This window comes from Coenobita brevimanus, chromosome 40 (genome assembly GCF_032717465.1).
Source record: "Coenobita brevimanus isolate Jiangsu-jjx chromosome 40, ASM3271746v2, whole genome shotgun sequence".
In the NCBI taxonomy this organism is placed as follows: domain Eukaryota; kingdom Metazoa; phylum Arthropoda; class Malacostraca; order Decapoda; family Coenobitidae; genus Coenobita; species Coenobita brevimanus.
The window spans coordinates 53,259,587-53,285,167 of NC_136993.1; positions in this window are offsets into that span (position 1 = coordinate 53,259,587).

Consider the following 25,581-nt stretch of genomic DNA (forward strand, 5'->3'; position numbering starts at 1 on the left):
AGTGGTAGTAGCAGTAGTGATAGTATTTGTAGTGGTTGTAATACCCAGACTTCTAGTCGCACAGCGGTGCCAGAATCGTGTGACAGTGCAAGCCAAACATACATCTGTGTGTGTGTGTGTGTGTGTGTGTGTGTGTGAGAGAGAGAGAGAGAGAGAGAGAGAGAGAGAGAGAGAGAGAGAGAGAGAGAGTCTGTTTGTCTGTCTGTCAGTAAGGCATCTGGGTATTGTGCATAAGTTTGCGTTAGTTTTGTACATATGGTATGTTGTTTTTTAGTGTAATCAGAACAAATGATTTTACAGCCCTGTGAATAATTCTGTGAATAATGGAAGCAGAAAATTTGTTTCATGATAATGTCGTTGCCTTATTTATATTGAAAATATTTGTTTTTACATATTTCTTATGATGAAAAACTACAAATGACAGGAAAGCTTAAGTCATAGGGGTAAGTATTTCTGCTTATGGCCAATACGTAAATAACTTACGGTACTTTGTTCACAATATTTTTTTAAAGTCTTTTTATGTAGTAGTACTTGTAGTGGTAGTATTCATAGTAGGTGTGGTAGTAATAGTAGTAGTTGTAGTTGTTGTATTAATAGTAGTTGTAGTTGCCATAGTTGTAGTAGTAGTAATAATAGTATTATTTCTAGCAGTTGTAATACACAGGTTTCTACTTGCTCAGCCGTGCCAGCATCAAGCGATAATGCAAGCCAAACATACCTCTCTGTCTGCGTGTATGTGTGTGTGTTCTTACCTAATTGTTCTTACCTAATTGTATCTTTACAGGAATGAGTCAAGCTCGTACTGTCCCGTGTCTTAAATCATATTTATCGTACATATCCTTAAATTTTTGAATTGTTTTGGCACACACTATTTCATTCGGTAATGCATTCCACTGATCAATTGCTCTGTTTAGGAAACTGAATTTCCTTACGTCTTTATCACCTCTCTTCTTATGCAGTTTTTTTGCAGTGTTCTCTTGCTGATGCTTCCCTATAGGTTAAGTAATCATTTACGTCTATTTTCTCCTTCCCTGATATGCATTTATATAGCATTATCATGTCACCTCTTTTCCTTCTCTCCTGTAGTGTTGGTAGATTCAGTCTATTTACTCTTTCTTCGTAGCTTAGATCCCTTAAGCTTGGTACCCATCTTGTAATGGCCCTTTGAACTTTTTCAATCTTGTCTATGTGTTTTTTGAGTATACTGATGCATACTTCAGGGTTGGTCTGATGAATGATGTTATTACCTTCTTAGCATGTCTTCATTTAGGTATGTGAATGCTATTCTCATATTTGCAAGCAGTGTATACATGTTCCATATCTTCTCACTGATGTGGTCAGCCGGAGATATTCTGTTATTGATAATCACACCTAGGTCCTTCTCTCTTTCTGATGTGTGTAGGGTTTTATTTCCTCACGTATAATCCCAATCAGGTCTTTTTCCACTTTTACCAAACTTGATTACATGACACTTGTCCACATTGAATTCCATTTGCCATGTATTACTCCATTCATGAAGTTTATTTAATTCTTCTTGTAGCTCTTTACAAGAGTCTGTGTTAGTAATTCTCCTTTGTATTTTTGCATCATCTGCAAACATATTTAGATAGCTTTCATTTCCAGTGTTACTGTCTATATCATTTATGTACACTAAAAACATGATTGGTGCCGGCACTGAGCCCTGTGGTACTCCACTAGTCACTTCTTTCCATGATGAGTAATTTCCCCTTAGTACTGTTCTTATTTCTCTTTTTATGAGAAAATCTTGCATCCAACAATACAGTTTGCCTCGAATTCCTCCTTGATGGTACAGTTTCCATAAAGTCTTTGGTGTAGTACTGTGTCAAATGCTTTCTTGAAATCTAAATAGATACTGTCCACCCATCCTTCTCTTTCCTGTATTGTGTCTGTTACTCTGCCATAGTAGCTCAACAGATTAGTAACACATGATTTTCCTTTTCTGAAACCAAACTGTCTTTCTGTTATCATATTGTGTTCTTCTAGATGATTTACCCAAGCTTTTCTTATAAGCTTTTCTAATACTTTGCTTATAACACTGGTCAGTGATACTGGTCGGTAGTTGAGTGGATTTTGTCTATTCCCTTTCTTGAATAAGGGGACAATGTTTGCATTCTTCCAAATATCAGGTAGTTTACCTTGACTCAAAGATTTCTTGAAAATTAAAAATAATGGTTTACTTAACTCCTTTGCACATTCTCGTAGCACCCAACATGAAATTTCATCAGGACCATTTGCTTTTCCTCTGTCTAATTTACTTAACTCCTCCTGTATTACTTTTTCTGATATTTGTATATCTGGTAGTATGTGTGGGCATGCAAGCTTCACACAGTCCCACTCAAAACTTTTTTCTTCTGTAAAAACTGATCGGAAATTCTTATTTAGTGCTTCACAAATATCCTTTTCTTGTGTATAGGTAATTCCATCGTCCGTAATGAATTGTATTTTATCTTTTACTTTGGTTTTGCTTCTGATGTAGCTGTACAATAGCTTCGGTTGATCACTACTTTTATTTATGATATCCTCCTCAAACTGTTTTTGGGCTTCCCTCCTTATTCTTGTATAATCGTTTCTTGCCTGTTTGTAATTATTATACTCCCTTTCACTATTGTGTCTTCTGTATCTATTCCACAACAAATCTCTTCTTTCTTTTGATTTTTTACATTCTGTATTGAATCATTTCTTTATTTTCTTTTCTGCTTCTTTGTGCTGTGGGATGTACTTCTGGACTCCTATTTCATAAAATTCACAAAATTTTTTATATACAGCATTTAAATCTTGTCCTCTAAGCTCCTTTTCCCAATCAAATTCTAAGAAGTACTTCGTTAGGTCATGATAATTTCCCTTTTTATAGTTTAGGCTCTTTTTGTAACTTTCATTGCAGTTAACTATGTCATATGCTATCCTGAAGTTGCAATTTAATACTTCATGGTTGCTTTTTCTGAACGGAGGGTGATATATTAAACTGTCAATATCATTTTCTTGCCTAGTAAATATGAGATCTAGCATTGAGGGTACATCGAGTCCTCTTTTTCTGGTGGTTTCCCTCACATGTTGCATTAGGGAAAAACTCTTGCACGAGATCCAGGAGCTTTTGGTCCCAACAGCTTTCTTGGCTTATTATATCTAGAGTATTCCAATTTATATTTGTATTAAAATCTCCAGTTAGTATAATTCTTTCCGATTTCTCTTCCATTTTATGTAGTAATGCCCTTAACCCGTGCCGTCCCGAGGACGTACTTCCACGTCCTCACGTTTTGTCACAGCTAATCCCGAGGACGTACTTCAACGTCCTGCAATTGCAAGGTTCATAATTTCCACAATTTTCAATTTTCGCGAGTCATTTTTGGTACGTATACACGGGACACCTGCCTCAACAAGATGCCAGGCAGAGACAATGCCTTACCCAGCATGACCTCCTCCCCCCCCCTGCATGCCCTTTTCTCAGCAATTCACCTGTTATCAGTGACCTGGCCAGTATAGCCATGTCATGCCACGGTACGAAATTCAGGGCCAGAGTGATTCCCCAATCAATGACAATGTGGAGGACAAACTTTACATAGTTTTAGAGGAAGAAACAGTTAGAAATGATGATCAGGTAATGTGGCAAAAAAAGGTCAGGTATTAGCAAGTGAAACAATGCTTATAATGCCTATATTACTGCTTGAAAACCAATATACTTTTGTACTACATATAAATTCGTAACAGTAGATAAATAAATACCGTTTATGAGTGGTGTGAAATAGTTATCCTCCCATAGAACTCGTTTTCTTTGGCGCCAGCCTGATAGAAAACCCAGTAAGGTAAGGAGGCTCTCCTACCTGTAATGAGTATTTTAAACCTCAGGTGAGCGATTTCTCTATGAATTTTCGATGTTTCTCACCAAAAGCGAAAGTTTTAGCAAAAAAAAAAAAGGTCAAAAATTGCCCGGGATTGGGGGGTACCAGTGGTCAAAAAGTGGCCGGGACTGGGCGGGTTAAACTCTGAATTGTACTCTCTGCCAGGTCCTCATATTCGTCTCTTTCCCATGTGTTTGATCTGGGTGGCATGTACAAATTGACTACATTTACTTTCTCTTCAGATGTATTGATCTCTACTGCAATCAGTTCTACTTGTGATGGTATATCTAGTTCTATTTCTTTGACTTTTAGATTTTTCTTAGTTAATATTATAATTCCTCCTCCTTTTTATAAGCTCCTATCTCTTCTCTGTATATTATATTCCTCTAAGTTTAGTATGTCACTTGATATTCTTGGTGTTAATTTTGTTTCAGTTAGGCATATTATATGTGGTTCATTTTCTCTGACATAATCATTCATCTCTAATAATTTAGTTACCATTCCATCCACATTTGAGTACATCAACTAAATCATCTTGTTTATATACTTGTCATGACATGGTTCTACTACCTTCCTCCTTTTTATTCCCTCCTGTTTATGTACCACTTTCGTACCTGCAATCCAATTACTTTGTATAAATATGTATTCTTTTCCTCTTCTGATCTTCCCTCATTTTTTGTTTTTGCTTCCTCCCTCTTCTCTTTCAGTAATTCCAGTTCCTCTTGTGTTAGGCATCTTTTTATCCATACATTTTTGAACTCCTCTTTTTCCATAAGATTCTTTGCATTTTTTAGTATCTCCTCCACGGTGTTTACACTCTGGAAAGTTACATTTAGTGGTCTTGACTTGCTTTTCTCGTATTTCCCTAACCTTTTGTGTTCCTCTATGTCTTTACTACAAATTTCCTCTGATACTTCTTTCAATAAGCTCATTACATTGGCAGCTCCTTTTTGTCTCTTGAGATCTTGTTTTTTACTTTTTCCTCTTCTATACCAGTGATTACTATAGATTTGTTGATATCTACTGAATCTCTGACTAACTTTGGATTGTTTTGGATTATTCTTTTCACTTCCTTTTTAATGCTTTTTTCTTCCACCCTTGTTTCTAAGACTTTCTTTACTTTCCCCATTTCAGCATACGTGGTGAGAGAGAGAGAGAGAGAGAGAGAGAGAGAGAGAGAGAGAAAGAGAGAGAGAGAGTCTGTATGTCTGTAAGGCAGGGTGGTTGTGGACAGTGGAGGTGAGCAGGCAGCTTGACTTCAAGGTCGTTGCTAAGGTTACCGGCCTACCAGCACCAAGTACAACCGATTATGGTAAATTATTCACGCAAATTGTGTTTGTAGTGGATTCTGGTCTTTTGGAAGTGATATCGAAGTGTTATTATTGTGGAGGGCTAGCGTAAACCTTAGTTGTGTAACAGAACCTTCGTCACCCATACGGACACCGGCAATAAAACTAAAAAAATTGCCCTCATTCCCCACTCACTCACTCTCCCTACACGCTCTTCACAGACCATCTTATGCAATCAGCTTGAAGTCGATGGACTGACGAGTAATATGACACAGTTTGTTTTATTTGGTACAGTATTAACTGAGATATGAAGGTTTAAATATTGACGATTTTCCTAATTTTTCTCAGGAATGCTGAGCTGGTGGAAGCGCTCGCGACATCGACCGGATGGGAGAGGTTAATGTGTGTGTGTGTGTGTGTGTGTGTAGCTAGCCTGTACTCACTGTGATATTGTAATATTATTATTAATTACAAAGTACAGTAAATTGCTCCATTTTCTTATAGGAAAAAAGTCTACTCAGTCAGTACCACTGTCAGTTATTTAGAAGAAAAAATCGACCCATTATTTGAGTGTGTTTTGTATGATATTCCCATACACATTAGTGTGCCAATCAAAGATGACTCGTTGGTTAATGTGTGTGTGTGTGTGTGTGTGTGTGTGTGTGTGTGTGTGTGCAATAATCTATAATAATACATTTATTTGTATAGCGCATCACATTTAATAACTAAAATGTAGCTCAATACATTTCATATTGGAGAATAAAAGAGATATAAATGAAAGGCATGAAAGACAAGGCGATGATTAAATTAGACAAAAGGCATAACAGGTGTGAAATAATTCAGAGATAGATTAATATATCAAATAAAGCAAAAATACAATGTAAAGGTGAATGATTAGTAAAATATGTAAAAATATAAGGGAAAAAATGTTAACTAGGCAAATCATAGAGCAAATGAAACAGTTGATAGAGTCGTGAGTTTTGTTGTGGGCAGATAAAAGAAAAGGACTAAAAAGTATTGTTTACTGCTGCTTTGCATATGAGCCAGGGAGGAGAGACGAGTGAAAAAAGGGAGAGGGCTCTTATGAGACAGATTTAGGAAGCCCAGACACAGGTCCAGAGCAAGAAAATGATATCCAGTTTCCTTCCAAACAATTTACACTTCAGAAGAGGTTCTTTCCGAGGAGCTGGTACGACACTTATAACTGGCTAGAGTATTCAGTCAGCCAAAATTCCGCCTTCTGCTTCAGCTGCAGACTATTCAGCAAGTAGCAATGTAGGCAAAAAAAAAAAAAAAAAAGATGGTCCAGCCTCTACTGGATACTGCAACTGGTAGAGGGCTCTGTATTCGTTTAGGGAATATGAGCAGACATCATTACACAAGGCCTCCATGATGGCGTGGATGAGCTATGAAGCAAGCAAAGTTCATGGTGATGTAGCTGAACAGCCACAAACTGCTACTGTAGCTGAGATCAGTGAAGGATGGGAGCATTTATGCCGCATTATTTCGGTTACTGTCTTTGTAGCCAAACAAGGCATTTCTTTCCGCGGCCACAGTGAAATGGATGACAGCTCCAACCAAGGGAACTTCCTTGAATGCATGCAGCTGCTGCAAAAGTTCGACCCTCTCCTGCAGAGGTACAAAGCTCCTGCCAGTTGTACATACCTCTCGACTTATTCTCAAAATGAATTAATTGGATGTTGCTTCACAGAGGTCACGGCACAGATTATTCAAGAAATAAAGGAATCAAAGATGTTTGCAGTAATGACAGACAAAGCCAATGATGGGCACACTGAACAGTTCGCTGTATGTGTGCGTTATGGTCTTGCTTGAAGAAACTGGGTGGCTATGGTGCAGAAGCGATCACAAATGCAGTCGAGCAGGTTCTTGTGTTCAACAACATTGCTGACCTGAAAGTTGTCGCCCAAACATATGATGGTGCAGCAGTGATGAGTGGATGTGTTCAAGGGGTTCAAGCTCATTTCCAGGAAAAACATCCAGAGGCTGTCTATGTGCATTGCTATGCACATGACTAAACCTGGTTCTTTGCCACACCTGCAAGGCCATTCCTGAAGTCAGTGATTTTTTTTTTTTTTTTATCTGCTTGAAAACCTCTACTCATTTTTCAGTGTGTCTACAGTCAATCATGATCAGTTTGCTGCCATTCAGAAGGAGCTCCACATTGAGCAAAGAGAGAGTGTACAAATATCAAACACCCGATGGTCATGTCCGTTGTCCTCTCTTAATGCACTCTGAAGAATTTTTCTCGTCATGAAATCTCTTCAGAAGATCAGAACACCAACAGCACTAGGTTTGCGTGCAAAATTTTCCAAACTCTCTGTGGTCTTCCTGTTGGCTGTGTTCAAAAAGTTGCATGGCATCAATGAAGGGTTTCACAGGGTTCTTCGGAAAGAAACTGTCGACTTAGCACAGGCAATGCACTACAAAAGTGCAGTCCATGACACCCTGGTTAGCTAGCAAACTGCACAGGTGGCTGAAGAGATCTATGCCATGACAAAGGAAGCACATGAGGAGAACAACATCCAGGAGTCTTCTCTCAGTCCAAGAAGGAAACAGAAGAAGATGGATGCCTTTGTTGTGGAGGTGTCCTTTCCAGAACAGACCCGCTTAATGATTCAGAACATCTCAAGCAGAGACTTTTCTATCCTTGCATCGATGGAATGACCAATGAGCTGGAGAATCGTTTATCTAGTGTTGAGAGAGAAGTCATGATTGGCATCCAAGCATGTCACCTGGCCTCTGAAACCTCCCTGTGCATGGAGTCCCTAGAGAAACTAGCCTTGCAATATAACATCCAACTAGTCCAAGAAGAGGTCATGGTGGTGAAAAGCTTTTTGAACAGGATGGGGCCAGAAGCCTTCCCAGACATTCTGAGTGTGTTCAAGCTCTTTGATCCCATGATATTCCTATCACTGAAGATGATCTTACAGGTGGCCCTTACCATCCCGGTCAGTAGCTGCAGTTGTGTGCAATCATTTAGCCTAATGCTCTTCGCCGACTACATACTTGGCTTATTCGCACCATGGACCATGAAAGGCTCAATCATCTGGAAGTGTTCTCAATCGAAAGTTGGTTGAAAGCCTTGATTATGACAATGTGACTGACACATTCGCCCAACTAAAATCAAGATGGCACACCCTGATCCTTCCTCCTCAGAAAAAAAAAATGAATATGTTAAGTCTAAGTATAAAATAAATTAATAAATAACATGTATTTATGATCAAATCACCACATCAAAAAATTACAGACTTGGTTAAATGTTGCTTGGCATATGCTGATTGGATTCTTAATATGAGCAGGACAGAAGAGAGGAAGAGAGAACAGAAAGAGAAAGCAGAGGAGATGAGGAGTGCAACAGACAGATGAGACAAGCTTCTGGAGAGGTGAAGAGGAGAGTATCAGATGGACAAGACACAAAGTTTACAGTTTTGTCACAACTCAGACTGTACACATTTTATTTTTATTTCATGTTGCGAAAGTTAGCCTAAGCACATGACCGGAACATTTTGGTAGAGCACAGTACTGTCTCACATCTTATATTCATTTTACTCTATAACCTGGGGAAATCTAAAGATTTCTGGGCTGGGCTAAGCCCGCAATGTTTCAAGATCCTAAATACACCCCTGGTGTAACCTTAAAAAGGAATCTGAAAGGTCAAGGTTGTACAGTACATACCACCTGAGAAAGTCAGAAAAGGGTGTTGTATTAAGAGTTAATGCCTTTGTGTTATGCAGAGGCGGGATGTGGGCCGTTATGTGCTTGGTTATTTGTGCAGGGAGGTTGCGATTATGTTTCGGCAGATGGAGCGTTTCAACAGCATAGCGGTGACTATGTTTAACTCGCCCGGACAGAGTCCGGTAAGGTATTGTTTTTGGTCGTTTGTTTGTTTCTCCTATTATTTGCTTCATTGCGGGAAAACGGCTGAATGAAATTACTTGAAATTTTCAGCATATGTGGGCACTGGGCCCAAAAGAAAGTGATTAAATTTTGGAGGTAATTGATTGATCTTGAAAGATCAAAATCAAGGTCACGGATTTTCAGAGGGTGTTGAAGATATATTTACTAATATAAACTTACAGGAACTCGTAATATGGGCTTTCATTTGGCACCAAGATCTTTGACCTTGATTGACCTTGAAAGGTCAAACTAAGTCATGGATAATCAAGGGGCTATAAATCAAAACTGATTGAAGATAGATATTTACAATAATCAGCATATAGGAAATCCCATATGGGTTTTTAATCGGTACCTTGACCTTTGTCAGTGACACTGAAAGGTCAAACTCAAGGTCACGGAAATTCGGGGGGCTATAACTCGAAACTCGTGAAGATATAGTGACTATTACCATGATATACAAAGTCTCACAATGGCTTTTTTTTGGCAGCATGACCTTTGACCTTGAGTGACCTTGAAAGGTCAAATGCAAGATTAAAAATTTTCAGAGGATGTAACATGAAAACAATTGTGGCATTACCTTAGACTTAAATTGTGCAGAGCCACTAAATGGCAGAAACAAGTCAGTATTAACAGCAATAAAATAACTGCTGTCAGGCGAGGTTTGTTGTGCCGGCATCACTGTTTTCATTTGACTTCGATCAACTCCATGATTTTACATAGGCAACACTACTCTGTTGTGCACTCCTTCTGACCAAGTACATACCCCCCACCTCCCTGCACACCTAATCAGCTGCATTACGGACCTCACCCCCTCTCCCTGTATAACTCTCCAAAAGTATGTGAAACTTTTAAGTTTTAATGTCCCTCTGTTAACAGAGACATTAATAACTTAAATTTTTCAGTAGTTTATTCACGGTAATATTGAGGTTATGAGCAGATCTGATGAAACTATGACTAGTGCTTTTTTTCTGTAGGTAGCCATTTTTTAAGATTACATTTTTGGCAGAGTCATGAATCTTCATAAATATACAGATATGCATGTAAACATTTTTCATGTACAGTTTCTACTTTCTACGTGTAACAGCTGCAAAACTCTAATAGAAAAATGCATTAGATTATTTTTTGTATTTTTGCAGTTTACTAATATTATATAACCTCATAGTATTTTAAGGCACCAAAAGGCAAATTAACACATTCCTGGAGAGTTTGAAGTCTGTACCTGCATTAGTTTCTGAGTCCTAGCCAGGAAACGACTTATTTTTCATTATTAAAAACAAGAACTACTTCAGACAGAGCATTCTACCTATTAAAAAGCACCAGTTTACTATAAGACACATAACTATGTGAAATTTCATGACTCTCTTGTGAATACTTTCTGAGTTCTGGCCCAGAAATGGAATCTCTATGCCTGGCCAGCTTCCCTGCCGCCCAACTCTCCGCACGGACACCAAAGAAAAAACAACACCCTATGCTGACTTTGTCAGGTGTAGGGTAAAGATAGAGTTCGATCAGAATGGACCTTCTATCCTGCTTGTTCTGTTCTTCATTACATTGATAAGCACAAATACATATCAAACCTTTTTTCTAGTCGGTGTACAGATCCTGTTACCGACAGCCACTCTTGTTTTCTTTACTTCTGCACAATGATCGACTTCGTGCAGTAGTCTTATTCGCCCCAGTTTGCAGCACAGCTCCCATGTGTGTGTGTGTGTGTGTGTGTGTGTGTGTAGGTGAGGGGGCGTCTCCCTACAGCCAATGTTTCTGAACAGGACAGAATCAGTGTACTCCCGTCTCATTAATTCCCCTGTTTTTAATACCCTTCATCCTCTAGTCTATCTTTGTGAACTGCTGCATCTGCCATTACTGTTAAAATTACAATGACTTCTGCTCATGGAGGTGGGATGGAACTGTGTTTCCATCCCACCTCCATCTCACCCTCTCTGGCAGTACACTTTCACCCTTTTTCTGTCCACCTCTTTAATGTTAACTTGTTCTATCATTTGCGTGTGCAACAGGTCAGCTCTGGAACTGTTTGCCTCATTCTGTTTTTCCAACTGCATATACATGTTTATTTTTCCACTGAATGTGTCAGTGCATCTTGAAATGAACGGATCGTTTCTTGGAATCATTTTGAGGACTTGTATCATTTATTTCTTTCACCTTATGCATTAACAAAACAATCTGTTCCAACAAAATTCCAGGGGATTGAATACTGGTGACAGACTTGTGAACCGCAAGGCGAAAGAAGACTTGGAGATGATTCTGAATTAAAAGTCATGGCCAAAGGCTGCCCTTCATCCCAGAATGGATGATGGAGAAACTGATTTGCAATAACAATATCATCAATAATATTCCAACATGTTTGATGAAATTAGTCAATATGCTTGCCTCAGCAAGGCAGATCCAGCAACTGAATTCCTATCCCTGAATTGTGGCGATTACCGCCGTGCTGTTTTGACTAGTATTCTAAACCAAGGCTCAAGCAAAAGAACAGTAACTTCATGTAAGCTTGAAAGAAGAATAGACTATACCTATTGCTATTCTGTTTGTTTTAGCGGTACGTATATCTTCTGAGGTGATGTTATGAGTAAAGGCTGTCATGAGATGACATAGAATTAGCTGAACTGTTATCAAGGAAGTCTAAGCAAGGGTTTAAAAAACCCTGGGACGAAGTGAGGCCACGACCACCACCTTCGTATTTTTCTTGCTCCACTACCCATGTCGTTGGAAGGCTGCTTTTGAATGCCTCGGAAAGACTCGAAAAGAGATGGCGATGGTTCGGCTAGAGTCATCTTCCAAGTGGCTTTGAGTTCTCGTAAACTTTCTTACATGGCTATTTTATCTGCCTATTACAGCTCATATTTCCTTTGTACGTTATCGACGTAAACTACGCCGGTATTAAAACGATACAAGAGACGTGCAAGAGAATACTGAAATGAAGTATCCACAATAAATAGCCAAAGAAAGGATGCCACGAAGCCTCCGATCTCAGCTTGAATACGAAACTAGGAATTTCTATGCTTGTGTCATGATTATTGCCTCTTCAGCAAGGTGGCAGAGAGGGGAATTGTGCATTTCCACCTTAACAGACAATAGTAAAACTGAAGTATCTGCGATTTATTGCGGTGATGTCTGTCATTTATACATCTACAGAAACACTTGCTTTCTAAAGGTGTACATAATACTGGTAATACCAATATTCCTAATATATTTGTAGATAGACTAGGTCCCAGTTAAATGGCGGAAAAGACAAAAAAGTAGTAAAATCCAGTCCTGAGAGAAGAAGGCTAAAATTAAGGTTCAGCTGCAAGTTGGTCCCAATCATCCCTAAAATCCGAGCAGCAGAAGTCGATGTTTCCTCCAGGAACTTGGTTATAATGATGGGTGGACAGGGACAAGGGCATTTTTTCCGAGAATCTCACCATCGGAGACTTCATATTGGGTTCTTTCTGTTTCGAGCTGATCTTTTTTACCCACACCCTTCTCATCCCATCCCACCTAAAGCCATTGTTTATAATTCATCCTTCTGACCCCCATGTCATCAACAACACTGAAGTCTTCAATACTCATGTTTGAAATAAATGATAAAAACAAAATACTGAGATATCTGGAAGTGTATTTAAGAAATTTAACCACTGTAAGTAGAATCGATCAACTTAGGCAAGTGATAAATTCAAAATAATAGTATCAATAACATTATAATAGGTATTTTATTTTATACTATATGCAGTGCTTCAGTTGTTTATTTACATACAAAGTGGATTTTACATTAATGAAACTAAATTCTAAAATAATTCACATCTCAGCTACTGGTAGTGGTAAAGAAAGCACGATGGCTTCATATCCATCATGTGCAAGTCATCCGTTTCTCCTTTTTCTCCTTTCTATATCAGATGCTTTTATCCGCTTAAAAAAGTACCCTTGCAGAAACCAGGCAATGAGGTCACAGGGAAACATTACTGATCTCACCTTACCGAAGCTTAAAGATGACAAGGAAAAAAACAAAGTCTTATACAAGAGGCAATCTAGAACGTCGTTGAACTATATTCATTGAAACTGGATTCCGCACACACACACACACACACACACACACACACACACACACACACACACACACACACACACACACACACACACACACACACACACTGGAAACTGTACCATCAAGGAGGAATCCAAGGCAACCTGTTGGATGCAGGATTATCTCAGAAAGAAGGGAATGAAAAAAGGACTACGAGGTAGTTATTAATCGTGGAGGGAAGTGACTAGCCGAGTTCCACAGGGCTCAGTGCTGGACAAGTTATCTTTTTAGTGTGTGTAAATGATACAGATAGTAACATGGGAAATGAATGCAACCTACATATGTTTGCTGATGATGCAATACTACAAAGGAGATTTACTAACAATCTCTTGCAAAGACCTACAAGAAGAATTAAATAAACTTCATAAATAGAGCAATAAATGGCAAATGGAATTCAAGGTGGACAAGTGTCATGTAATTAAGTTTGGTAAAAGTGGAAAAAGACCTGATTGGGACGTACACATATCAGAAAGAGAGAAGAATCTAGGAATGATTATCAATAACAGACTATCTCTGGCTGACCACATCAGTGAGAAGGTACGGAACATGTATACACTCTTTGCTAATATGAGAATAGCATTCACATACATAAATGAAGACATGCTGAGAAGGATAATATCATCATTCATCAGACCAATTCTGCATTATGCATCAGTAGTCCGGAATCCTCTTCTCAAAAACACATAGATATGATTGAAATAGTACAAAGGGCTGCTACAAGATGGGTACCAAGCTTAAGGGATTAAGCTACGAAGAAAAACTAGAAAAACTGAGTCTACCAACACTACAGGAGAGAAGGAAAAGAGGAGGCATGATATGCTATATAAATGCATCTCAGTGAAAGAGAAAATATATATAAATGAGTACATGGCCTATGGGGAAGCATCAGCAAGAGGACACTGAAAAAAAAACAAACATAAAAAGAGAGGTGGTAAAGATGTAAGAAAATTCAGTTTCCCAAATAAGGCAACTGATCAATGGAATGCATTACCGAATGAAATAGTGAGTGCCAAAACAGTTCATAAATTTATGGATATGTATGGTAAAGTTATTTAATACACGGGATAGCACGACCCTGACTCATTTCTGTTAAGATACAATTAGGTAAGAACAATTAGGTAAGAACACACACACACACACACACACACACACAAAATACAATCAACTCCCCAGCGAAATTCAGATTCTTCTGATTTTCAGGAGGACCAAGGTACAGGTGCAGACAAATGAAGCAGAGACACTGCCTTAACCGGGCCACACAAGAACTGGAGCACTTTTGGCTGACGAATTACAGTAGAGAGATATGGAAAATGGTATCAGGAAAGGGAAAATGGGGGAAACGTGGTACAACTCTCCCACATCCTTTGCCACATGACTCTGTTATTGTGTGTCCAAACTAAGGAAGTTTATATGTTTCATTTGTGTGCGGGTGTACTGTACATGGGAAGGTTTCCAGTCCACCGTCCTCTGAGTGATCTCTTAAAAGCACAGAACAGAGCATGATAATTAATTCCTTCTCCGCAGAAGGAATTGTTCTTGATTGTGCAGAGTAAAATATGATGCGAGAAGGAAACATACATATGTTTCAAAATAATCCCTCAAGATCGAAAGTAAACGTTGCAAGGTGTTCATGATGTATCAAATATTTTGCATTTATAATAAACTGTTACAATGTACTTGCAATGTCCATTTTTACAGAACACTAGTAGGGCACGCAAGTTTTAACGGAGTGTTTTTTTATGTACAAATGCATCTGTTAGTGTTGTTACTTCATACTGATTTTATGTACTACTCCCATGGAATTATTCACTCAATTTCATAACATTTATGTAAGAATCATCAAGTGTAATAATTACTAATGAAAATTATAAATGCCAGGGTAGCTGTGCAGCTTCAGTCTATTATCACTAAAAGTATGGAGGAGTAAAGGATAAACACAGATGTTGGTGTTCGTTTGTTGTAGTGCAAGAACAGGACGAGTTTGTTGCAATGCAAGAACTGGACGAACCATTAACATTTTCATTACATGACCTGAAGAACTGCTCTGTATCATACTCATTTCGATTATTGTTCATTTGTTTAAATGAACGGATAGGAGGCGTGTAGACTGAAGCATGGCCATCATTACTACGTGTCCCTGAATATAACTTTACATCACATTGTTTTTCATTTCTGGTCTTATGTTGGGGAGTAAAAACAGGCGGTGAGTATCTCAAAACACGGGCGTCTCTACAAAAGGATCCCGTAAAACGTTCCGTGTCAGAATGTTTTCCATTGCTGTTCAGTTGCTGAAAACTAAGACTAGAGGGAATGTAGCTTGAAACATAAGAATTTGTGCAATACGTTCCTGAGAATCTAATACTCTGTGATTGTTTTCCACTGCCATTCAACTGTTGATGACTAACAACAGAAGGTACGTTACATGAACCGTATGCAGTGCACTGTCCAGAAAACCACTCTAGTTTTGACAATTTCACACCGTTGTTTGTCCGATATTTTGTACTAATGTTGCCCTCCTTCTTCCATCGCATGATCCACCTGCTGACAGTAGACATGCTGAAGCCCGACTCCTTGACTATGGCACGAGTAGACTTCCCCATCATCCATTGCAGCACAAACCAAGCTCGATCACCCTTTGCTGTTGGGTGGAAAGACCGCCGTGCCTTCATTCTCCTGTGATGTAATTAGTATAGTCTTAGTTGAAGAAAAATTAGGTGTACGATATGCTAACAAATATCATTATGATAAATGATACTGTTATCATTAACAGTACTATTTATGATAAGCGGGGCATCTAACTCTCACACACTCCGTGTCATGCTGCCTTAAAGTGACCTCACTGAGTTCGAACTGGATAGTTCTCTGAATTTCACAATTCATTTCATGTCATAGATTGTAGTGTAAATAAGGAGTAGACTGTAGCACCAGTCGAACAGGGCAGTACTCCCGAGGTTGATGGCAAGCTGGTGATAGGGAGAGCTGGAGTTCCCGTTTCACCAGCCCTCAGGACTTGATCCTGACCATCTCCCTTTTCTGAACATTTTCTGTGCATTCATTTACACAGAGAGTAGGCCAGCATGCTCTCATAATACCTCTACCTTCAACTGTCTACACCACACTACATGCGCATAACATATCACACCTTCTATTCACATCTTTAGTAATGGCCGCTGCAATCTCACAATCAAATGAGGTGGTACCTCGGATTGCCACCACCGGCAGGGTAGGGCTGGAGGCACAGGGTCCTCCCGGTCGCCATCAAGCGACTGTGCCGGCAGCGACTGTTGCTATTTCCGGGAATGCTCGTTGGCGAAGAGGTGACGGTGTGGCCTTATTCTTTACCAACATCCACGGCCTTACCACAAATTTTAACTCAGTTAATTTTTTCCTTCAGTCCATATTCCCTTTGGCCCTTTTCCTCACAGAACCACAAATCTCACCCTCTATCGATATATCTCCATTTTGTTTTCCCGGTTACCATCTCCTTACAAACTTTCGAAACAAGGGCGGCACCTGTTGTTATATCAAATCCCAATATGCAGTTGATACTATTTTAAACTTCACTTCATCCAGTTTTGATTACTCATTATATAAATTAAATTGTCAGAACATTACCAAATATATCTGTGCAGTTTATCGTTCCCCCAATGCTTCTTCGGAACCCAGTGTATTTGATTTCATATCCACTCAGTTGAGTAACCTTGACCTTGCCCTTGGCAATGAAATTACCATTTTGGGTGATTTTAACATACACAATGTTGAATGGTTATTGCATTCTGTCCGGACTGACGACGCTGGTCTAGAATGCGAGCTGTTTGCGGAATCGTTTAATCTCGCCCAGTTTGGTAAAGCAACCAACCAGAATACCTGATAATCCTGACCATAATTCCCATCTCTTAGATTTATTCTTGACAAATAATCCAGATCAATACAGGATAGAGGTACTGTCACCACTTGGATCCTCTGACAACAATCTCATCAAAGCCTAAATAGTTAACCCTCCTACACCTGCCCATTCCGAACCTGTCAGGGTGACCCGATGGTACTTTGACAGGGCAGACTGGAATGGATTTAGAAATTATCTTGCTGATGTTCCATGGCAGTCTTTCTTCTCTAGTGATCCCAATTCTATCCAGTCCTACATTTGCGACTTAATACTAGCTGGTATGGATTTATTCATACCAAGTCAACAATTCACTAAAAGATCAAACTCTCCAAAATGGTTTGATGGCAATTGTGCCAGAGAAACAGCCCAAAAGTCATTAGCATATAACTCTTACTTAAAATCAAAAACATCTGAATCACTCTCCCAATTTAAAATTGCTAGAAATCATGCAAAAGCTGTATTAAATCTATCTAAATCAAACTTTCTTCAAAAGCAAGCATCAAAACTACTTAACAACCCTAATGACAATAGAATATTCTGGTTAACTCTTAATTCTTTCAATAATAACTTTAACAAGTCATCTTCCATTCCCCCACTAAAATCTTCAGATGGCAATATTACAAATGACCCACGCGGAAAAGCAGATATCTTTGCTAGTACCTTTGCAAGAAACTCTACCATAGATGATACCAGCCAGAATGTCTCAGTACTGGAACTTGATTCTCCTGAAATTGCCCCACTTAAAATACAGACAAGATTCGTAAAATCCATCCTAGACAATTTACCTACCAACAAAGCTCCAGGCCCAGATGGAATTCCACCAATTGTTTTGAAAAAGTGTCCCCCTGAGCTTGCCTCTGTCCTAGCCAAATTATTCAGACTATGCATACGTACTTCTTTATTCCCAAATTCATGGAAAGAAGCCAATATCCACCCAGTTCCGAAGAAAGGAAGTTCGTCTGACCCCTCCAATTACAGACCAATAGCTGTCATATCTTCTCTTGGTAAGGTATTTGAAACTTTAATTAATAAACATATTGTTAAACATCTTGAATCCAACAACTTAATTAGTGATAGACCACTCGCAGTCCACCTCTCGCCGAGGCGACACCTCCACCGCTGTTCCCGGCGGGACCAGCTCTCCACAGCAGCCGTTTCAGCTGAGGGACGGGCCTGTCCTTTCCACCTACGGGAGTGCCCTGGTCAGCCCACCAGGAGGTGTAGGCTCGTCCGCCCTTTCCATGGCCGACCACCCTTCCTCCGCCACTACCTTGACCGGGGTTGTGCCCTTGTGTACACCTGGACTGGGCCTCCCCTCTACGCTTCCACCTGCTGCCGTGGAGAGCTGGAGCGAGTCAGATGGGGGTTGAGGGCAGAGTTTGGGACGTTTCAATCTGAGCTTCGGCGCCCTTACCATCGGTGCCATTTACTCCACCACGCTCTCGTCCCTCTCTGCCCTCTGTTATCATCTGAGCAGCCAGCCGCGAACCACCACCGAGTCGTTTGGGGTTTTTTCCACCTGAGCATGCCGGCGCCCTCTCCATCGGCGCCGTGCTGTCTACCGCTCTCTTCCCCCCTCGCCTCGTCGATCATCGGGTTGTCTCTACCATCGCCTCGTTCTCTTCCTCTGCCGCCCTTGCCCTGTCTGCCAGTCTCCGTCCCTGCTATGCTCCTTCATTGGAGCTATTTTCGCTTATCTCCCTGACGGGCTCTTTTGTTTGCCCGTTCCCCACCATGCTGTGGGGAGAATATTTCAAAAAAAAAAAAAAAGTGATAGACAATACGGTTTTCGCCACGAAAGATCCACCATTGACATTCTCAATCTCTTAACTCATACCATCCATCAATCAATTGATCTTTTTGGAGAAACTCATGCAGTAGCTCTTGATATCTCTAAAGCTTTCAACAGAGTATGGCACCGTTCCATGCTGTCCAAACTCCCTTGCTATGGACTAACGTCTTTTGTTCCTTTGATTTCTTCTTATCTTAGTGACAGGAGAATAAGAGTAAAAGTAGATGATGTATATTCGAATTTCCACTCAATTAACGCCGGCGTGCCGCAGGGATCAGTTCTGGCGCCAACCCTATTTCTGGTTCATATTAATGATCTCTTATCTGTCACTCACAATCCCGTTCACTCATATGCAGGTGACTCAACACTACATAGTTCATTCACACTCAGACATCCATTTACAAAGTCTAATATCTCTACCTCTCAACTCAGTACAGCCATCTCCATAAATCAAGATCTAGCTACAATCAGTGAATGGGGACAAAACAACCTTGTCTCTTTTAATGCTAGTAAAACTAAATATATACAGTTTACTAATAGACAGATATTGCCAGATTCGTACATTACCTTCAGTGCTACTAATATTCCCATCTCCAAAAGTATTGAACTTCTTGGTGTCTCACTTAACAGTGCCCTCAGCTGGACCTCTCATGTCAGATCACTTGCTAAAACCGCCTCAAAGAAACTTGGATTATTGTACAGAGTCCGTAACTTCTTCGCCGATGAGCAGTTAGCTATAATTTATAAGAGTCATGTGCGCTCTCAGCTTGAATATTGCTCACCCTTGTGGAATGGTTGTGGAGAGGTTGCATTAAGACAACTAGACAAAATTCAGAATAAAGCTGTTAGAATCATTAACAACCCTGCCATTACATATAAACTACCTCCCCTGCAAGTAAGAAGGAATGTTGCCTCCCTTGCATTATTTTACAGATATTTTTTTGGCAAATGCTCAGACGAAGTTGCGTCCATGGTGCCACCTCTCCATGCCTTCCCTCGTGCTACACGGGCATCTGGTAGCGCTCATGACTGGAATGTCACTCAACCATATTGCAGAACTTCTGCCTATCAGAATTCTTTCATTCCCCGAACTGCATCTCTCTGGAACTCGCTTCCCCAGAGTTGTTTTCCTCCAAATTTCAACCCACAACTGTTCAAGTCTAACTGTTACAGATATTTTATGAATAGAGGACACCAGTAATCTGGTTTATGGATTATTTTTTTTTTCCCCATTTTTTTTTCCTTCCTCCGTTCTGTTATTTAAAAAAAAAAAAAAAGTTATCAAGTGGATGTCTTTTACTCTCGTGAGTAAAGGTACCTCATAAAAATGTGATCAATTAAGGTTGAAATCTAAGTGTATTTGAGGTATATCATCACATCTGGGTCCTGCCTGGTCACTGTCTATCAACCTGTCATGTATATTCAGTGATTTCTTATCATGTGAAGAATACCCAAGTGTATTTGAGGTATATTATCACATCTGGGTCCTGCCTGGTCACTGTCTATCAACCTGTAATATATACTCAGTGATTTCTCATCATGTGAAGAATTCCCAAGGCAAAGGATATATTTTAGGCGTCAGTTACGACACTCGCTTTCAGACAACGCACTACCCAGCCCTGCGCTGATATTTTGTTTTTATCTTGCCCCTTTTATTAACAATGGGAGGACAGTACTAAATTGGATGGTGTATAGAAAAAAAAACATGGTATGCAAGAATGTTTCCAGTGTGTTTTTTTTTTTCCTGCCCCTTCCACATCCCAGCATTCAGTTCTTTTATCAAAAGCGAATACCTTAGCATTATCATGCAAGTTTTTATCATACATATCCACTCTTTATCGGGAATAAAACATTTTGTAATTCATCATCTTCCAGTTTATACTGTCACACTCTTTTCTCTTTCTGGTTCCGATTCATCTTCAACTGTTTTGATTTTTACATTGTCCACTTCGTCTTTTTTTTCTGTATGATCGCACCTCTAACCTCACCTCCTTTTTACATGCTTTCATGTTCCAGTCAATTTCACCATAATGATGCATCTTTACAGTCCTCAGCAGTGGATTCTACTCAGTCTGACCTCTGTTCAGGTGAAGACTTGTTCGGGACTTTCCAAAACGAACCCTCCAATGATTATCCTGCCCCTTGTCTTACAAGGAATATAAACGAAACTTCATGGTGAAAGAGGAAGACGAGTATACATATTGTTTTTTTTTGTCTTTTTAAGTTAGCAAGTTGGTGTAGTTTAGAAATTAGGAAACCATGAGGCAACTGACTTCTTAAGTGACAAGTTGAAAGATTGGGAGCATGAGGCTAGAGTGACAGGTGCTAAGGCAGCGGGTGTAGAGGAAGTGGAAGCAGAAGGGCTAGGAAAGATACATAACTTTAAAACAAGGCTTGTTATGGCTGAGACTTGGCTAAATGTTGCCGATGGCTTCAAGCCAGTCAAGGGATGGTGCAATGCTAAGGTTAGTAACACTGATGGGAGTGTATATATTAGGAAAATAGGAATCTGTTTCATGTACTAGTTGATGAAGTGCAGGATGAGCCTAGTCTTGTGCTTGTCGGGGATTCTTTGATTAGACATCAGGGAAAGGACTATTGCTCTAAGGGTTGTAGGGGGAAGAGTTTTTGTTTTCTTGGATGTAGGATACAATACGTGACTGAGAAAGTTGATGGCTTAGTTAGCAACATCACAGGGAACTGGGTGTTTGTTATGGTAGGGAATAAAAATATAGTATTAGGTAGTTCAGAGAAGATACTTAGGAAGACAGTGACCTAATTTGGAAATTCAGGGAAGATTGTAGGAAGCTAATTATCTGGTATCCCTTAACCAGATATGAAGTTGGTTCTGTGATCCTGAGTGGAATGACAGGAGTCAATAGTATGCTAGAAATTCTGTTTAGAAAGGAAGGTGTGATGGTTGTTGATGTTTGGGACAAGTTTAGTCATGACAGGAGCTTCTGGGGTAGAGGTAGCCTTCACCTCAACAGGGTAGGGAAAACAAGAATACGTAGAGTTCCAGATGACAGTGTTAGGCATGCTTTTGGTAGCGAAAGAGAGGTGGAGAGACAGCTAACAATATAGTTGTTAACCCGTTCTGCACTGCAAATCTCATATGAGGCACAATGAAGGTCTGCACGGGCCATACAGCAAGCTTTATATGACGTACAGGTGTACAAAAAAGTATCTTTACTCAGGGGTCCGATAGATATGTAACGAACACTACGATGGCTGCTGTTTCGGAAGGGTTGATACATTCATATCGACGCATTTATTACCTCAAACACAGGAAATGCCTCTTGTATCCCATGCATAACCAACATTGTTGGATATGCAGGGGTACCAACAGTTTCCTAGCCCCCTGCCTGTTTTTTCCTAAACCATAGTCGTTTGTCATATTGTTTAGCACGACGTCGTAACGATACTTTTTTTGTAGAGTTGTACAATTTATATAGGTCATAAAACTATAGTTCAGGGGAGGTACACTACTTGACAAAGAATTGGCCTCGAAGGGGTTAATAATCCAGTCCCTGAGGCCAATTGGTAAGTGAAGTGAGATAAGTTCACCAGCCTTGCCTAGTATGTCTGATCACACTTTAGGTGCAAGTAGACAATCAGTGGATTAGCGGGGAGGGAGGGGGTGCCACGTCAGTGGCTCGTAGGAGTTGTGCTACACTGCCTAAGGAATTAAGTTTAAACAAAGCTAATTATAGTGTGCTTCACTGCCCAACTGGATCCAGCTGCTCTACAACAATTATGTATATGAATGTGAGAAGTATTATTTCAAAGCGAGACAAATTAATTACTTATGCAACTGCCAATAATCCTGACAATATTAATATCACATAATTATGGGTAAACCCTCATAATTAGGACATTGTTGGTGAATTTTCGCTTCAAGATTTATAAGATATTTGAAAAATCGCGACTGCACAAAGCCGACAGGGGAGTTCTAATATGTAATTAAAAACACATTAATGCAGTACTGACCTGTAAAGTCAGATCTGAAACAAGCAATTCTTTGAATGTCAGAATATTCATAGAGGAATAAACCCGTTCATTTCAGTTTAGACTTCTCAAATTAGACGAGGAAAACGACAAATTATACTATGACGAATTAAAAACAATAATAAAAACAAAAGTAGCATTATTTGGGGGGACTTCATAAATCCAAGAACTGATTGGAAAGACTTTGGTTCAGAGAAGGGAACAAGTTGTTAAAGCTGGTAAATGATGCAGTTTCAAGTCAGTCACTGATTACACCAACGTGTTGTAATAATTTACTTGATCTTTGTCACGAAATCACGAGATCATATTATTTTGGCAATTCGTGACATTCTATATTATTATGGGAACTCTTGAACATTACTGAAACCCCACAGAACTTATCTCAGTCAGTTAACCGCTCACGTTTGCACTCAGATTTGAAACAGAGCTTTTATAACATTCGTCTGTATCATGAGTGACTGTCTTTATGTATAGACAGTACGTTTCACTGTGCGATATTTTTTGTGTAATTATCATTCCTCTGCCTTGCCTCTCTACCCGTTAAGTTAGGCCACGCCTACTTTTGTTGAAACTGTATTCCCTCTGTGGCTGGCAGCGTGAGAACATTTGTTCGCTGGTGTTCAGCTGTCACGGGAGTAGGATGTCATGAGCGGTGTAGAGAAGCAAGATCCCATCTTAGCGGCTACACCCCTGCATCTCCCCACCGAGTTGGTGATCAGCAGCAGTGGACGTCAGCTGTGTGAATTGCAGAGCCTTGAATAGCACAGTTGTCCGGTTTATTTGCAGCCACGACTCCATTTTCAACACCGATCAGTATTTTCTTTCCTTGCTTCCTAGGCTTAAGATTATCAGCTAATGTGATCGATGTGCATCAGTGAGTGAATTTACTTTGCTTGATATTCTGAATTTACTTGCTTAAGTTCCCTTGTAACGTAATTTTATTTTGTTGCAATTAATAAAGTAACAGTTCTTTTCTTTGAGCTCAATTAAATTTAACAATCGTGTTTGATTTCTCCATATTCTTACATTATTTGCATACTCCCCATTCGCACAAACATTCTTTGATATTAATCACGACTGGTAATGAAGCCAGTTCTTTCATATTAATTCATAAATTCATTGTGCCAGTCAGGAGTTAGCACCAGCAAGCATCTGTTTATTATTGTTAGTATTAGTTTTCGATTGTCAGGGGTAGACACTTTCTCAGAGGCCAACAGTATCAACAATTCAACATTCATGAGTGATTATTCTCTCCTGTGTACTGTTGAGAAAGCTTATGAAATTCTCGTCTTTAGAAAATCGTCGAAGTGAGCCAGTGTAAAGTAAAAACTTACTACTTGATTCCATTTGTGGATCCCTTTTTGACAACCGACGATTTATTTCCAATTTATTCTTATTTCCACTTCCTTGACATCTGGCGACCTCATTCCAGGATATTAACTCCTAGCATTGAACTTATTAACGAAATAATAAACGCACTCACTGATAACTGGTTATTAATTATAATAATTAAAGTTTATAGACACTAGCGGTTACTGATTCTGCCTTATTATTTTTACGTCAAAGTTTTTCCAGCCAGCCACATTTTATTATTTCTCTTCCCTTACCAGTTTAAAAAGATAAAACTGGTCACGACCAGCCTGTGCCTATACTCTTTATTTTCGATTATTAGCATTCGACTGCAAAACAACAGCCAGTACTTCAGTCTTTACTTCACTCAGCTTATGTTAACATTATAGCTACCATATTATACATACATGAATCTAGAAAAGTCATGGCCTGCTGAGCTTATGCCTCAGCTATAGATTTGTTAGGTAGAGGATGCCAGTCAAATGGTGGAAAAATGCTGATGCATTCTTCACTGTGTACGGGTACCAAACTCGCAAGCAACAGTCCTAGAACAGGAAAGATACTGCCAAGTCTGCAAAGCCATCTCAGAGCGAACCACAGCATCAAGGCCGTTCTCAGAATAATGGCAACGGTCCAGACAAATCGCAGAAGGATCAAGGGCAGTACTGTATGTTCAGCAACCTGCCTGAAAGAGGTACAACAAATACCCGAACCAGCAGCAGTATCAGCCACGCAGTCAACATTCGGGACCATCTTTTTAAGCACCACCACCAGTGTATCGGAGGCAGGAGGCAAATGCAGCCTTCATTCCCCGACAAGTGCATGATGGTGTAGTGTACCAGCATAGGTCCTTCTCCACACTTAACTAGTCCCCCTCGAATGGTGTGCCCTCCTCCATAGGTTGTCAATGCTTCAACTCCCCAGATGGTGAGTACGGCCCCTCAGGCATCTAGTCCTCAGGGTGTCATATTCACGGAGTTGTGTGCTATGTAGCCTTATCAATGGCTGGCCATTTCCTCCACAGGCCCTCCCACAGGTAACAATGCCTTCCTTGTTCAGCCAGGGTTTGTGGGAGGTGTTTCTGTAAATGCTCTGAGAGACAATAGCTCCTCAGGTTGCTCCGTTACGCAGAGTCTAGTTCAGCCCAAGGAGTACACAGGCAGACAGATCAAAGCTCAGCTTTTTGATGGACCTATGAGATTGTTTCCTAAGGCATGTATCCAGGTAGTATCTCCTTTTTACACTACTTCGACAGTTGCAGTTGTCATGCCTGATTCTTTGTTTGATCTTATTATAGGTAACATACCAGGTGCCAAGTAAAGTTGCACCATAGATGTCACTACTCAGACTCTGGCTGCAGTAACATGTGCCATGGCCAAGGCTCCAAACCGTGTCACCCC